The 15,530-nt window shown below is 35.8% G+C and overlaps 1 pseudogene; it reads right to left on the bottom strand.

Moving 5' to 3' along the window:
• LOC129489888 (vacuolar protein sorting-associated protein 35-like) overlaps positions 1–15,530 on the bottom strand; it is a 74,062-nt pseudogene that overhangs the window by 18,205 nt on the left and 40,327 nt on the right.

The following is a 15,530-nucleotide window of genomic DNA, read 5'->3' as shown; positions in this document are numbered from 1 at the left end:
CACATACAGACAAAAGTCTGGAAAGATATGCACAAAATGTTAATTAACAGTGGTTATTCTCTATCTGGTGGAATTATAAATGTTTTATACTTCTTTATACATCTCCAATTTTCTAATTTATATAATGAATAAGTTACTTGTAAATTTTCTTTAATATTGAATTACACTCCCTTCCCATCTCAGGTATCTAGGTCCAAAGTCTAAAACTATAACACTGTTTCCCTAAAATAGCACGTAGATATTCTCTTACTTGGTCTTGAGAGACAAAGTCCAGAAACAACTCATGCTCTTTCTGGACTCATAGTCAAAATACTCAAAGAGTGGGTGAAAATGTTTTAATTTCAAGACTGTTAAAATATTTTTGTAAGTGTCAACTGGTATCTTCAAAAGTCTGGTGAATTCCTTTGAAACTGCACTGCTGGTAGCAATACTACAAAAAGAAAAACAGAAGTCTTAATGAATAAAATTAACTTTCTATATACACAAATAGAACTTGTTCCATAAGAATTAGAAATTTTTCATTACACATTAAAGGAAATGGGTCAAGTGACTGATACCACCGGAAGACTATAACAACCTCCTTTTAAGAGGATAAAAATGCGGCCGGGCGCAGTGGCTCACGCCTGTAATCCCAGCACTTTGGGAGGCCGAGGCGGGCGGATCACAAGGTCAGGAGATCGAGACCATCCTGGCTAACACAGTGAAACCCCGTCTCTACTAAAAATACAAAAAAAAAAAAAAGAGGATAAAAATGCTTATCTAAACACAAACATAAATTCATCTATTATTTTTCTGTTGATACAAAACTAGATACAGTTTCCAACTCATGAACAGATGATATAGCTGGAGTTAAGATGACTGTCTAGAATTTGATGACATTTCTAAGGGAAGTATTTTAAGTGGTAGTTTGGTTCCCAGGGGGCAGCCAACAAGTATTGTATATTCACGATGAAAACAAGTAGGAAAAAAATCCATGCAAAACCAGCAATTTGACACAATAGAAAAATATATAAACTATTTCCTCTGCATCAGATTTTGGTGATTAAGGAAAAGCAGGCTGACTGACTTTTAGGTAGTGGTTAGTAAAAGCTCTGTAGATATTGAGGCATATTGGGACATTTATTACAACCTCTTTAGAGGTTGTTATTTCTAATTATTTTGTCTATTTTTACTTTAAAATTCACTTGGGGAGAAAGACATAGATACATCATTTAGTTTTTTTAATTTAAATTTTTTTTATTTTTAATTTTATTTTTTATTAGAGACGGGGTCTCGCTATGTTGCCCAGGCTGTTCCCAAACTCCTGGACTCAAGTGATTCTCCCAACTCAGCCTCCTGAATAGCTGGGACTACAGGTGCAAGCCACCACACCTGGCACATCATTTAATTTTCTCTCACACTTATCATTCCATATCTGGACTTGTTTTCAGTTCGCACACACACAAAACCAAAAATGACCAAAAGAAAAAGGGTAACACAAAGGGAGGAAAAAAAGAAGAAATTTTCTTGATGCAGGTAAACCACTGGAAGGGAGATAGAAAGGAGGAAGATTACATGAGGTAAAATTCTGAAGAATATGTGGAGGGGAGGCAGGCCTGGCTTGACCCAAGTTCAGAGCAGTGGGGAATGGGGCAGGAAGGGAACTGCTGGAGAAGGTAAAGGATCAGAGCTGCCCATAGTGGCCACTAGAGGACGCCATAGGTCTAGGACAGAACAGCTGAGGAGGCTTCAAGTTGGAAATAGTACTGTTGATATTTCCTTTAAGGTATCAAAATCAAAGCTCAAAATAGAAAAGATATTTAAACCAATTTAATTCTGCACCTTAAATACACATAGCCCCTCATTTTTCACCATGTGCTCATTCGTAGGAAAACACTACTTATGGAAATAAATACTGCCTGACAAAGTTTCCTTACCAGTTTAAGAACAAACTCATCCACATGCAAGCTTGTCCAACCAGAAGCCCACAGGCCGCATGCAGCCCAGGATGGCTTTGAATGCGGCCCAACACAAATTCGTAAACTTTCTTAAAACATTATGAGTTTTTTGGGATTTTTTTTTTTTTAAGCTCATCAGCTATCGTTAGTGTTAGTGTATTTTATGTGTGGCCCAAGGAAATGCTTCTTCCAATGTGGCCCAGGGAAGCCAAAAGATTGGATGCCCCTGATACACAGAAAGGGATCCAAATTGGAGACACTGGTCCCTGAAGACTGCCTACAGTCCATAGGTACCACACTTTCATTAACATAAAAAAAAAAAAAAAAGTAATTGGTCACTACTTTCTGCCCCTAGTAGTGCTAAGGATGACAATCTTAATGCATGATTAAAACAAGACAAATGCCAACAGTTCAAAAAACAATTGAGAAAGAAAAGCAAATCTAGGACAAAAATATCTTTATGAGGATTTTTACAAAAATGTAACTGACTTACTGTACAAGGTTGAGCTTATTGAATATCTCCACTGTTGTTTCTAGAACTTTATCAACATAGTCCACACGATCAGGGTAACATTTCATGGCAAGATTAATGAGAGAGACTTGTAAAGATACAACATCCTCTGAATGCATGTCTTGTCTAGACTGGAATGTTTAGAAAACCACACAATTTATTTTAAACAATTGTAAAAGGAAGGCAGAGAAGTTTCAAAGTTTTCAGAACTTAGGAGAAATGCTACACAAACCTGTATCACTGTAGCCACCTGCTGTGAAAATATATCAAAAAGTTTAATATCCGCTGGGATTCCAGGTCCATCTTCACGGTGAGCAAATAAAGCTGATCTAAAAAAAAAAAAAAAAAAAAAAAAAAAACCCTTTATTTTAAAAGATATAGGGTTTGGGTAGTGAGATCATGGATGACATCTTATACTTTATTGCTTTTCTATATTTTGTATGAGCCCAAAAGTTTTTTTTTTTTTTTTTTTTTTTTGAGACAGAGTCTCGCTCTGTCGCCAGGGCTGGAGTGCAGTCACGCACTCTCCACTCAATGAAATCTCCACCTGCTGGGCTCAGGCCATCCTCCTTCCACCTCAGCCTCCTGAGTAGCTGGGGCTAACAGCATGTGCCACCATACCCAGCTAATTTTTGTGTTTTCTGTAGTGATGGGGTTTCACCATGTTGCCCAGGGTGGTACTGACCTGGACTCAAGCAAGCCTCCCTCCTTGGCCTCCGAAAGTGCTGGGATTACAGATGTGAGCCTCTTCAATTCATTTTTAACTAAACAGTTTTGCCAATGAAACCTTTTTCATCAGCATTCTTATTTCATACCTTATTAAGTAGATTTTCAACAAGATAATTATCTCAAACTCTTTGAAGCATAATTAAGTAGATATGGACAGAAATGCATTAAAGTGACAAATGTATTCAACAACCATGATTTAAATAAATAACCTTTAAAAAATAGAAGTACATAGACTATTTTAAGATACTGCATTTTTACTAAAGCTTGAAATACAACTAAGTCTAAAATTCATAAAATTAACTTTTATTTCCCACATCTTAAATTACTCAAAATAATATGTTTCATTATCATTATCTGTTTGTCAGAGTCACAACTACATCCACATTTTGCTATGCCCAGAAGCATCACTACTGACAGAGATATATAAGTGACATTACAGGCAACTCAGGAAAATCCAGTTACTAGCTTTCTTTAAGAGTGGGCCCGATAAGTATGGAATTTTTGCTGCCTAGGATTGAGCTGATAATTTGGAAAAATTTGTTATCTAAATTCTCAAGACTTTAAAACTAATAACTTAGTTTTTTAAAAAACATACAAAAGGTATCTGCAGAAATAAATCTTCTCTTAGGTTTCTGGTTTCATGACAATGCTTACAAGTGTAGGACAGATATTATGTACTACTACACAACATGGCTGCAAAAAAGTCACCAACTGGCCAAGCGCAGTGGCTCATGTCTATAATCCCAGCACTTTGGGAAGCCGAGGCAGGCGGATCATTTGAGCTCAGGAGTTTGAGACCAGCCTAGCCAACCTGGAAAAACCCTATCTCTACTAAAAATACAAAAATTAGCTGGGCATGGTGGTGCATGTCTGTAATCCCAGCTACTCCGGAGGCTGAGACACTAGAATCACTTGAACCTAGGAGTCGGAGGTTGCAGTGAGCCGAGATAGCGCCACTGCACTCTAGCTTGGGTGACAAGAGTGAGGCTCTGTCTCAAAAAAAAAAAAAAAATCTAAGAAAATAAAAAAGTGGATGTACTAAACATATTTGATACTTAAAATTTTTTCTTTAAGCAAATGTGATGATAGAGTGATTACTTAAACATTTTCAATCATCTGTATCTTACAGCTACTCTAAATCAAATAAGTTCCCACTGCAAGATACTTACATCATGGTAAAAAACAAATTTTGTTCTTCAATATGATCTTCGGATTTGTACGATTTAAAAAAATAAGTCTGTAAAATGTCTTTAAATGTCAATTAAACATACAGAATAAAGATATTCATTATCTTCATGTCTCCTGCATATTTAAGTTAAGCCTCTTTCATGTCTAACCTAGGCAAGTACCTAGTACTCATACTCACAAAGCTAAATTATTTATAGTATAATTAAATTAAGATCATTGGTATGATAAAGATGTAACAGAAACAAATAATTCAAAAAAATGTTTAAGATTCATTATTCCTAAGTCAGAGCATTTATCCTCCAGTGTTGGAAGGTCTTACCTATCAATTAAAGCAATGATTATGTTTTTCACGTTTACATTCTGGTGTAACTCAGCACAGGCCCGAAGAAAAGGATTCAAAGTCTGGAGGTGAAATTCATCAGGGAAAACCTGAAAATCAAGTGATCAATACAAATAAAAGTATTTCACATAATATTCTGGACTCACATATGGTAAAGATCACATTTGTGGGAAAAAAACACTGTATTCTTATACAACTAAATTCAAACACATTACTTTTGAACCTCTCTACTAAACATAAGCTCAGACAGAAATATTCCAACAAAGTGCACCTACAATTAAACTAAAACTATAGAGACCTAGAAAACTCAGATTACTCATTCCTACATTTTGGAGGAAAATAAACCACATTGATACAAAGACCAAGGTATAAGTTAGAAACAGAAAATTCCTATTTTAAAATTATTTTTAGAAGAAGCAAGATTACATAAAAAAAAACACTAAAAAAATTTTTAAATTTTTTATAGAAATGGCATCTTGCTATGTTGCCCAGGCTGGTTTTGAACTCCTGGCCTCAAGAGATCCTCCCACCTTGAATTACAGGTGTGAGTCACCACACCCCACTAGGAAAATTCTTTATTCAGGAAAGCTTATTTCCTATTCCATCAAAATTTTTTCAAAACAATTAAATTTAATGAAAGATAAAATAGGCCATTTAAAAAAAAGGAAATAAATGTTCCCACCTACCTGAATAATACACTCCATGAGATATTCTTGAGCGAAAGCATCCCTACAGTTTACAACTTGCTCCAATATGGCAGTCAAAACAATCTAAAAGAGAAAAAAACACACATAAGGGTTAAAATCTGTTTTCGAAATCTTAAGCTATTCCTCTAGTAACACATTTGAACTACTAACTTGAAAATCGTATTTGAGATTTTTCTCAACAAGACTTCACCACTTCTAAACTTTAAAAGCTTTTTTCTTTTTGAGACAAGGTCTTGTTCTGTTGCCTAGGCTGGAGTGCAGTGGCACAATCTCCACTCAATGCAAAGTCCACCTCCTAGGCTCAAGCCTCCTCCCACCTCAAGCCTCCTGAGTGCTGGGACTACAGGTACGTTCCACCATGTCCAGCTAATTTTGGTAATTTTTGTAGAGATGGGGGTCTCCCTATGTTGCCCAGGCCTGTCTCAAACTCCTGGACTCAAGTGATCCATCTGCCTTGGCCTCTCAAAAGTGAGCTTTTTTCTTCATGGCTTGTGCTTGTATATCCTCAGAAATCTTTGTCTAATCCTAGGTCATAAAGATTTCCTCTGTGTTTTCTTCTAACAGTATTAGGTTCTGTATTTAGGCCTCTGATAGATTTTTGTGTTTTTTCTATATGGTATGAGGGATGGGTCAAGGTTCAGGTTTTTTGTTTGTTTGCATATAAACATCCAATTGTTCCAGAATCACTTGCTGAAAAGGTTGCCTTTGTACTTTTATCAAAAATAACTAATCATAAATATCTGGGTCTACTATGGATTGTCTAGTCAGAGATCGGTAAACTGAGCTGCTGCTTGTTTTTTTTTTTTTTGAGACGGAGTCTCGCTCTGTCGCCCAGGCTGGAGTGCAGTGACGCAATCTCGGCTTACTGCATGCTCCACCTCCCGGGTTCACGCCATTCTCCTGCCTCAGCCTCTCCGAGTAGCTGGGACTACAGGCGCCCGCCACCACGCCCGGCTAGTTTTTTGTATTTTCAGTAGAGACGGGGTTTCACCGTGGTCTCGATCTCCTGACCTCGTGATCCGCCCGCCTCGGCCTCCCAAAGTGCTGGGATTACAAGCATGAGCCACCGCGCCCAGCCAGCTGCTGCTTGTTTTTACAAATAAAGTTTTACTGGAACACAGCCATGCCCATTCACTTCCATATTGCCTGTGGCTGCTTTTGCACCCTATCTGCACTGTTATTAGTTGTAGACCAGGGGTGTCCAATCTTTTGGCTTGAAGAAGAATTGTCTTGGGCCATACATAAAATACACTAATAATAGCTGATTAGCTTTAAAAAAAAAAAAAAAAAAAAGCAAAACGTCTCATGTTTTAAAGTTTACAAACTTATGTTGGGCCACATTCAAGGCTGTCCTGGGCCGCAGGTTGGACAAGCTTGTTGTACAGCACATGTCTTACAAAGCCAAAAACCATTTATTATCTGGTCCCTCACAGGTAAAGTTTGCCATTCCCTGTTTTATTCCCCTCCGTTGATTTGTGTGTCTATCCTTTTCACCAATACCACACAGGATCTCACTGCAGCTTTAGAGTAAATCATGAATTCAGGTTGTTTGGGTCTTTCAACTTGTTCTTCCTTTTCAAATTTGTTTTAGCTGTTCCAGGTTCTTTGTTTCTTCATATAAACTTTAGAATCAGCTTCTTAATTTCTACAAAAGTCTGCTGGGATTTTGACTGAGATTACACTGGATCTATAGATCAATTCTTTTTAAATGCTATTTTGACAATATTAAGTCTTCCAATCCACAAACACTGCATATATATCTTTCCGTTTAAGTCTTCTTCAATAACAGCCATTTTAAGATGTTTTTCAATGTGCTATTGTGCAACAAAAATATTCTGATTTTAAAAATCAGATTTCAGTTTATCTCAGAACATAAGAAGAGGTAACAAAAATATATAAACCTGTTTGTAACGTTCCACATTTACACCTTCCAACTGACTGAGGCACACCAAATTTGTTCCCACTAAAATTCTCAGTTCTTGTCTTTCTCATTCTCTTTTTTCTCTATCTCGGCTATGTCTCTGATGCTGCATTCGCACCCAGAGCTTGTTCATTTCTGCAAAGTTGAGCAGTACAAAATCCATGGAATCACTGATGTCACCAGTTGTTTCTTCACGGCAAGGAGACAGAAAAGCCTTTACACAGTATTTACAGGACCAACTTACTACTATCCCTCTTCTTTGTGTATTTCCTACTTATCTCTATAGTACACCAATGCTTTATAAAAAATCACTTTCAACTTCATTGGCTTAGTGTTAAATTTCAAAGGGAACAGACTCTAGGGTAAAAAGTACCATGGTGAGGACAGTATAAATTTAAAGGGCAAATTACTTTCCCCAACTCCTTACCCTGGGCCAACTGGACTTGCTCTTATGGCAACTTCCTTAATTCAAAAAGGCTAGAAGGATGGGGATGGTGGCTCATGTCTGTAATCCAGTGCTTTGGGAGGCCAAGGCAGGAAGATCGCTTTAGGCCAGGAGTTTAAAACTGGCCTGGGCAACATAAAGAGACCCCATCCCTACAAACCAAAAACAAAAACAAAAGGCTAAAAAATGTAACACCTATGGTGTACTGCTAACTACATCATTTTACTGTTGAATATTTGGTTTTTAATTGGAATGTAAGCTTTGTGAGGGAAGAGACCATGGACTTCCTGCTTTATTTTTCTACGTCTCCTAGGATGGAGACCTCAGTACCTTTCAAAAATTGTTATTGATTGCCTAATTAAATGCTCAAAATGGAAGTCAAAACATAATAAAGCAAATAACTTCATCAATTTTTCTACATTGTTAAATGTTTTATCTTTGCTGTACTGTTTTAAAAGAAATTGATGCAGATATATTAAAAAACATTAGAAATAAATGATATATTAAAAACCTTAGAAATAAATGAAAATATTAAAAAGAAAAAAAATCTGTTGGGGCAAACTGAAAAAAGATTAAAAATTAAAAAAAGAAAGAAAATAAATGAAAAAACTTTTTAAAAAAGGAATGAACTTCTTTAATCTGGGGACCTGTCATGTGAACAGCTTACCCCACCCCACTGAAGACCACAGTTGGCTGACCATCTGCCCCTGCTGTGGGATAAAAGTACAGTAGACTCTGATGCTGGAATACTAATTACACAAGAAACAGGAGTGTCTCTGAATGGCTTTTATTTTTCCTTCTCTGGAGTTAATAGCTAACTCGTAACAGCTAATTCAAATCACTTATATTCCAAGGTAACTAGCAGTCTATAAATTATAAAAACTGATAGACATTAAAGGAAAAATTATGAAATCCAGCTGGCTCACACTTTATTATTTCATTACAAATTCAATTTCCAAATATAACTTTCTTAAAAAAGTTGTATTTTCAAAGAAGATTTAATGTAGTGGAAAAAATTACATTCATTTAATGTAAAAAAGCGGGTCCTAATTATATTCATTTAATGAAAAAAGCAGGTCCTAATAATCCAAAGATAAAATTTGCATAAGAGTACATTTTATATCATACCACATATACTGAGGAGTTCTATATTACAAAGGAAATCTATATACAAATGCTACCTAAATGGCTGACTGGGTGGAAGAATTATTCATACTTACTTTGTTTCTATACGTGTTTCCACACTTTTATACATTCTACAATGAAAGACATATTGCAACAAAATCAAGAAAGAAAGCCACTTACTCTGTTGGCTCTCCTTCATCAGGTAAGATATTTCTGGTACACTGAAGAAGGTAATTTCGAAGAAACAGACCCCTCAAGGGATGCTGCACACCACGGCACATTTCTACCAAATCTTTCAAAATATCTTTCCTGGACTGAGGAAATGACTTGACATATACAACTCCAACTGTGATCAAAAGGTAACTAGGAGAATTATGAAGAAATGCTGATTAGAAATAAAATATTCAAATCAAGAATTTATTTCCAAACACACTGAACAAAATATTAAATAAACAAGACAGGTACCATGTTTTCTCTCGCATGACAAGGAAAATATCTCATTTAAAATATAACCAGACTGACCTCTAAAAAAACTATACACACACACACACACACATATATACTGTATATATACAACATAGATATTATCTTTAAACCTATTAGGAAGAGAACAATTGTATTAATTTTTCTAACAGTCAAGACATTAAACAAAATAGCAAGCATGTCCATTATTTCTATTTCCAACATTCTTCAAATATCTACATAAAACGTAAATCTAGTTACTCTAAAACAAATGAGAGTATCTACCAAAATGTTAATCTCAATTTGTTAAGAAATTACCCTTAAAACTTTTTCTTAAGCTGATAATCATAAAGGACATAACATAAAGTGGGAAATACAGACACAAAAGTTCTCTGATTTGTAATTACTTACAGCCTTGGGATAATGTTTCCGGCATACTGTACAAGTTCATAGAGATCTGCCACTTTCCTTCCTTTAGCAAACTCATCTGTCAGGTAGACCTCCAAGTAGTGCAGTTCATCAGAAATGGCCGTATCTTTTAATCATGATTAAGGACTAAAAATAAAAATAAGCCAACCTAAACAAAACGTTGAAACTTGTTGGAGTCATTATTAACTACTGGGCAGATATCTTAAGTTTTAGTCCTTTAAGAAAGTGTTCAAGTGAAGGAAGAATTTTAGCTGGACTTTTCTTACTTTAAAATAAGGGTTTTAAAGCATGTGTGGTGAAGCAAAGCAGTAAATACAATGGCTACCTGTCAGACTGCTAATGGGTTTTGAAATGGCAAATGATTAAATTCCTGTCCATTTGAGACTGCTGCATAACAAAATCTAAGTATTAAAGAACCAACTGTGTCATAGCCTAAATGTCCTCATGAAGGGTCTAAAAATTGAGATGCACTGACAACACACTTAAAGACGTTTAAGCATAGGAAAGGAGTACTCTCAAAGTATTTTTCTCACTTAGCACATCTGCATGGAGGAGTGCCATGTGACTCAGATAACGAAGAATAAGATAACTCCAGAAAAACTTCATAAAGAACAAACAAAATTGGCCTTATCAAGAAAAAGATACGGTCCAAATGTTTAGTCTTCAACATTCAAAAGATACAAAGTTCATAGTAGCTCTTTGGTGATAACACAGAAGTCCGGAGTTCACCAAGCATATTAGAAGCATGTTTTAGAGCATCCATAAGCTTGTTTTTGTCCTACAGAAATACCAAGAGAATAGATGAGAATGCTTAATTTAAATAAACATTTATCTTGGTTGTACAAATTCTTTACATCAAGGACTTGTTACATAGTTTTAAAAGTATACCGTACTTAAATGATTTTAACCACATTAAAAAAATCAACTTAGATCGGTTCACCTTGCCGTCTCTACCGAAAAAGAATCTTAGTAAGACTTAACATAGCTAAGACTGCAAGCTTCTTGATAGAATGCTAATCTTTTCAATCTATAGAGACTAGGAAACTAGCTCCATTCATCACATTTTACCTGCAATCAAGAGAACTGGCATACTGATTCAGGTGAAGGAAGATACTATCCTGACATGGCTTTGTCATGGGTTAAAGACTCTTCAGAGCTGTCTGAAATGACTATGCATTTAAGTTTGCTTTCCTCTTGCATTCTTCAAGCCCTCACAATGCCCATATGTTCCACTTAACTCAGAAATGCAAGCAATTCCTTGAGATAGAGGAAACACTACCCATACACAGGAAGAGAAAGAAGCAGGCAATAGCAAACCCATCTTCTCCATTCCAAGACATTTATTTTTCATTCCCAATTTGTTAGGAATGAAACCAATAAAAGATACAAGAGCATATTACTATGCTTTAGAAAGCATAGTAAGACATTTTACAAAGGCAAGATAGCATCATCTTCATCACAGTAAAGTACTAACCAATTTGGCTCAATTCCTTACATTTTAATCCACAGAATCAACAGTATCTACACAGATTATCTCTTACTTTATCTTTTAGAATATAAAAATATATAAATAAGTGTTAAGTATAATTTTTAAGCTAGCTTCTACAATAAATAAATCTATTCAGCAAAGAAATTAAAGTTTTCAAGATATTTAGAAAAAAAAGCTGAATAATTCAAATGCAAAGCATTTAAATCCATTCATTCAACACATATTTACTGAGTACCTATTATATGTTAAGTATTCCTCAGGTCTGAGGTGTAGAACCAAGGAGGCTAGTAATTCTGGTCAGACACCGGTGTGGTAATAATACAGTAATGTATAAATAAAAGGAAGAGTCTCTTGTTCTTATGAGCTTGTATTCTAGGAGGGAAGACAGACAATCCCAAACCATAAATATACATGTGAGTAAACAGGGCTCTTTGTTGAAATTGCTCCACAAAGTGCTTGAGGGAGATGAGACTGAAGATAGATGCTGGTAGACGGTGAAGATTAGATTTACCAGAAACACCTGACTCTAGAAGACACTGCACATGCTTCCTTAGGAACACACGAACTGCAAATGTGCCTCCCACATCTCCATTCTTACCAGGCATCTCTTCATTTGGAATGACTGGACCTTCACAGCCTGTATGGCTTCATCCAAGAGCTTTTCCTGCTCATCCTGAGGGGACTGCTGTGTTGTAGGCTGAAAAATAAAAAATTCCACTGATGTCTCAAGCACACTCAAACCAGCTCTACACCTCAAACCCATTTACCAAATTTTTTTTTTTTTTGAGACGGAGTCTAGCTCTGTCGCCCAGGCTGGAGTGCAGTGGCGCCATCTCGGCTCACAGCAAGCTCCGCCTCCCGGGTTCAAGCCATTCTCCTGCCTCAGCCTCCTAAGTAGCTGGGACTACAGGCACCCACCACCACGCCCGGCTAATTTTTTTTGTATTTTTAGTACAGACGGGGTTTCACCGTGTTAGTCAGGATGGTCTCCATCTCCTGACCTTGTGATCCGCCTGCCTCGACCTCCCAAAGTGCTGGGATTATAGGCGTGAGCCACTGCACCCGGCCCATTTACCAATTATTAACAGCTGCTGCACACAGAGTCCTGCCCAATCGCTGAAGTTAACAGAATAAGACTGACAAAGGAGAACAGTATGTGTACAAAGAATTGCCTCTCTCTCAGAAAGTAGGCTGGCCTCGAAGAAACTTGCAGTGGCAGTTCATGGCTGTGTTCTGCTAACACACTCTGAATCCAACCCAGACATAGCCATCTGACCAATCGAAATCTTGTGATAGGTGTGGCCGAAACCAATCTCTAAAGCCTCTCTTTTCCTCTAGACTACTTATCATCTGCATTTCAGTCTATTCTTAGACAGACTAAGGAACTAGTTTACGAGAACACTGACCAGCCCCTCCTTGGCAATATATAACAAAAGACTAAACAGCCTAGAAATAAAATAGCCAAAATTGTTAGTGACTTACAGTAGAAAACAATAAAGAGCACTGTCCTCAAATAGCTTATACCATTTCAAATATACTGATCTACAGCTACAGTGGACAAAATATATCTAGACACTCTACTCTTTGCCATCAACAAAAATCTGCTTGCAAAATGAATTCAATCTCCATGCCAAAAAGAATTAACCACTTCTTCAAGTCATATAAACACTGTTTATATCTCCACCAAAGCATGCATCACATTATTATAAATGATGGTCATTTTTACATCCTTGGGATCCAACACACTGCTTCATACATAATGTGCTCCACAAATGTTCACTGAATAAATGAATACACTGGTTTTAGAATGTTTAGATATTTAACAAAAAAATGACTGAATAATTGATGAATAAACAAATTGTGGTATATACATACAATTACAGAATATTATTCAACCATAAAAAGGAATGAAATATTGCTACATAAATGAAACTAGAAAACATCATGCTAAATGAAAGAAGATAGACATAAAAAGCCACATATTGTATGATTCCTCTAATATGAAATATTCTGTATAGGAACAGAAAGTAGACTGATTATTACCAGGAGGGAGGCTGAGGGTAATAATCACTTAATGGGCACTAGCTTTCTTTTAGAGGTAGGGAAAATGTTTTGAAACCAAAGGTGGTGATTGTACAGTATTGTGAGCATACTAAATGCCACTAAATTGTTCACTTTAAAATGGTTAATTTTTTGTTATGTCATTTCACTTTTATTTTTTAAAACAATGACTAAAGACAAAATGCCTCTCACACAATGAGTTGAAGAGGTGGAAGGCAAAGACTTACACATCAACCTGCAAGTAAAATCTGGTCTGTCTCATTATCTAAGAAAAGCAAAACAACATTTCATTTTGAAATTAACAAAGAAACTTGAGTAACATAAAACCCACTTGTGAACTAGCATAGCTTATAAAAATTGAAAACTTTCTCTTGTTCTAACTTCGGAAAGAGAAAAATATTAACTGAATAATGAACAATGCCATGCATCTCCCTTTTTTTCCCTATGAAAAACTCTAGTAAACTGAGCTCTGCTGCAAGCACTCTTCCTCAGAAGCACAAACAAATTTCAAAGAAAAAGTTAGATATCTTTTAAACTTCACTTAAAGGGAACATGAATCCCAGTGGAACTATTACCATAAAATGCTGGTTTCAGAGGCAACGATGACACCAGCATTTAAAGATTCTGACTTAATGAAATTTACTGTTCATATCTCTGAACTTTAGTGAAACCAGGCCATCATTTGGAATTTTTTGGCTCCTTACCTCTGGACGCAATAGATTTAATAATAATTTGAATCAATGGATTTCATTAAGTTCAACTGATCCATTTAGAGATAAACAGTGATACATCTGAATTTTTTTTATTATTCTTTATGATACATCTGGATATTTTAATTAAAAAACAACCTCTTGTTGTGGTAAAATGTACCTAAAATTTACCATTTTAACATTTAAATGTACAGTTCAGTAGCATTAAGTACATTCACATTAATACAGTTACCACCATCTATCTCTAAAACTTTTTATCTTTACAAATGCAAATAGAAACTATAGCCATTAAACTTCCATTCTGACCCCCCAGGCAATTCTACCTGCTTTTCTCTGAGTTTGACTACTCTACATACTTCATATAAGTGAAATCATACAATATTTTTACTTTTATGTCTCGCTTATTTCACTGACCATAATATCTTCAATGTTCATCCATGTTGCAGTATGTGTCAGAATTTCCCTCCTTCTAAAAACGAAGTATTTCATTATATATCTATATATATACACAAACACTACATTTTGTTTATCCATGGACATATGGGTTGTTTCCACCTTTTGGCTGTTGTGTATGATAATTTTTATTATATAGCAAACGAAACTGTGGGTATAAAGAGGTTACAATCAGTTCCAAAAACATTTGTATAGAATGACTAGAAAGATTTAGAGATGTATAAACAAAAGAATACAATTTTAGGAAAATTCTTCTATTTTGTCTCAACTGAGCTTAAAATAGAAATGTAAATACAAAATGTTGAAGATTACAGATATGACTTATTACAAAGTAAGCTACAAGTGAAGACATAAAGCTATAGTAAAGCAATCTATTTTTATATATTACTCATAAAACAGTGTAGTTATGCTAGCAACAGCTATTCTAAGGGCTATTCTTGATGCCTTCCTACGAAGTGTCACATACAGCCTTAACAGTTATAATACGAGCACGCTATCATTAAACACAAGCCAATTAACCAGTGTTTCCTCAATCATGAAAGTGGTTTTCCATTTGTAAATGACCGTACTTCACAGCTACATGGATCAGAAGAAAATGGAAACCCAACAGAATGGGGATCAAATTAACATTTGTGATTAGGCCCACTTTAGCTTGAGACCCACAAACAGCCCTCTCAAGTCTACAGTTCTAAGGAGCAGAGCAAAGCAAAGGTCATCATGAACTGATCACTCGGAAAACTACACTCCACTCAAACAATGTGCTTTTGTTTCCTCTTCTATGAAACAGAGATGAGAGTACATCACTGTTATGAAGAACAAATGAAACCAACAAATGAAACCAAAGCTCAAAACGTGCCTACTACTTAGTAATAAGCACTTAATAAGTGCTACAATTATTATTCAGTTTAGATAAAAATAATTATCTCCACTTATGTTAGAAACCTATTGTGGTTCAATCCCCCTGCTCATATGCTGTAGATGTAATCTGACAATACAATGTAAACCAAATGTAACACTCATTTC

The sequence above is a fragment of the Symphalangus syndactylus genome, chromosome 9 (genome assembly GCF_028878055.3).
Source record: "Symphalangus syndactylus isolate Jambi chromosome 9, NHGRI_mSymSyn1-v2.1_pri, whole genome shotgun sequence".
Taxonomy (NCBI): domain Eukaryota; kingdom Metazoa; phylum Chordata; class Mammalia; order Primates; family Hylobatidae; genus Symphalangus; species Symphalangus syndactylus.
The sequence above is the reverse complement of the archived record's forward strand: the minus strand, read 5'-3'. Positions and strand labels throughout refer to the sequence as shown.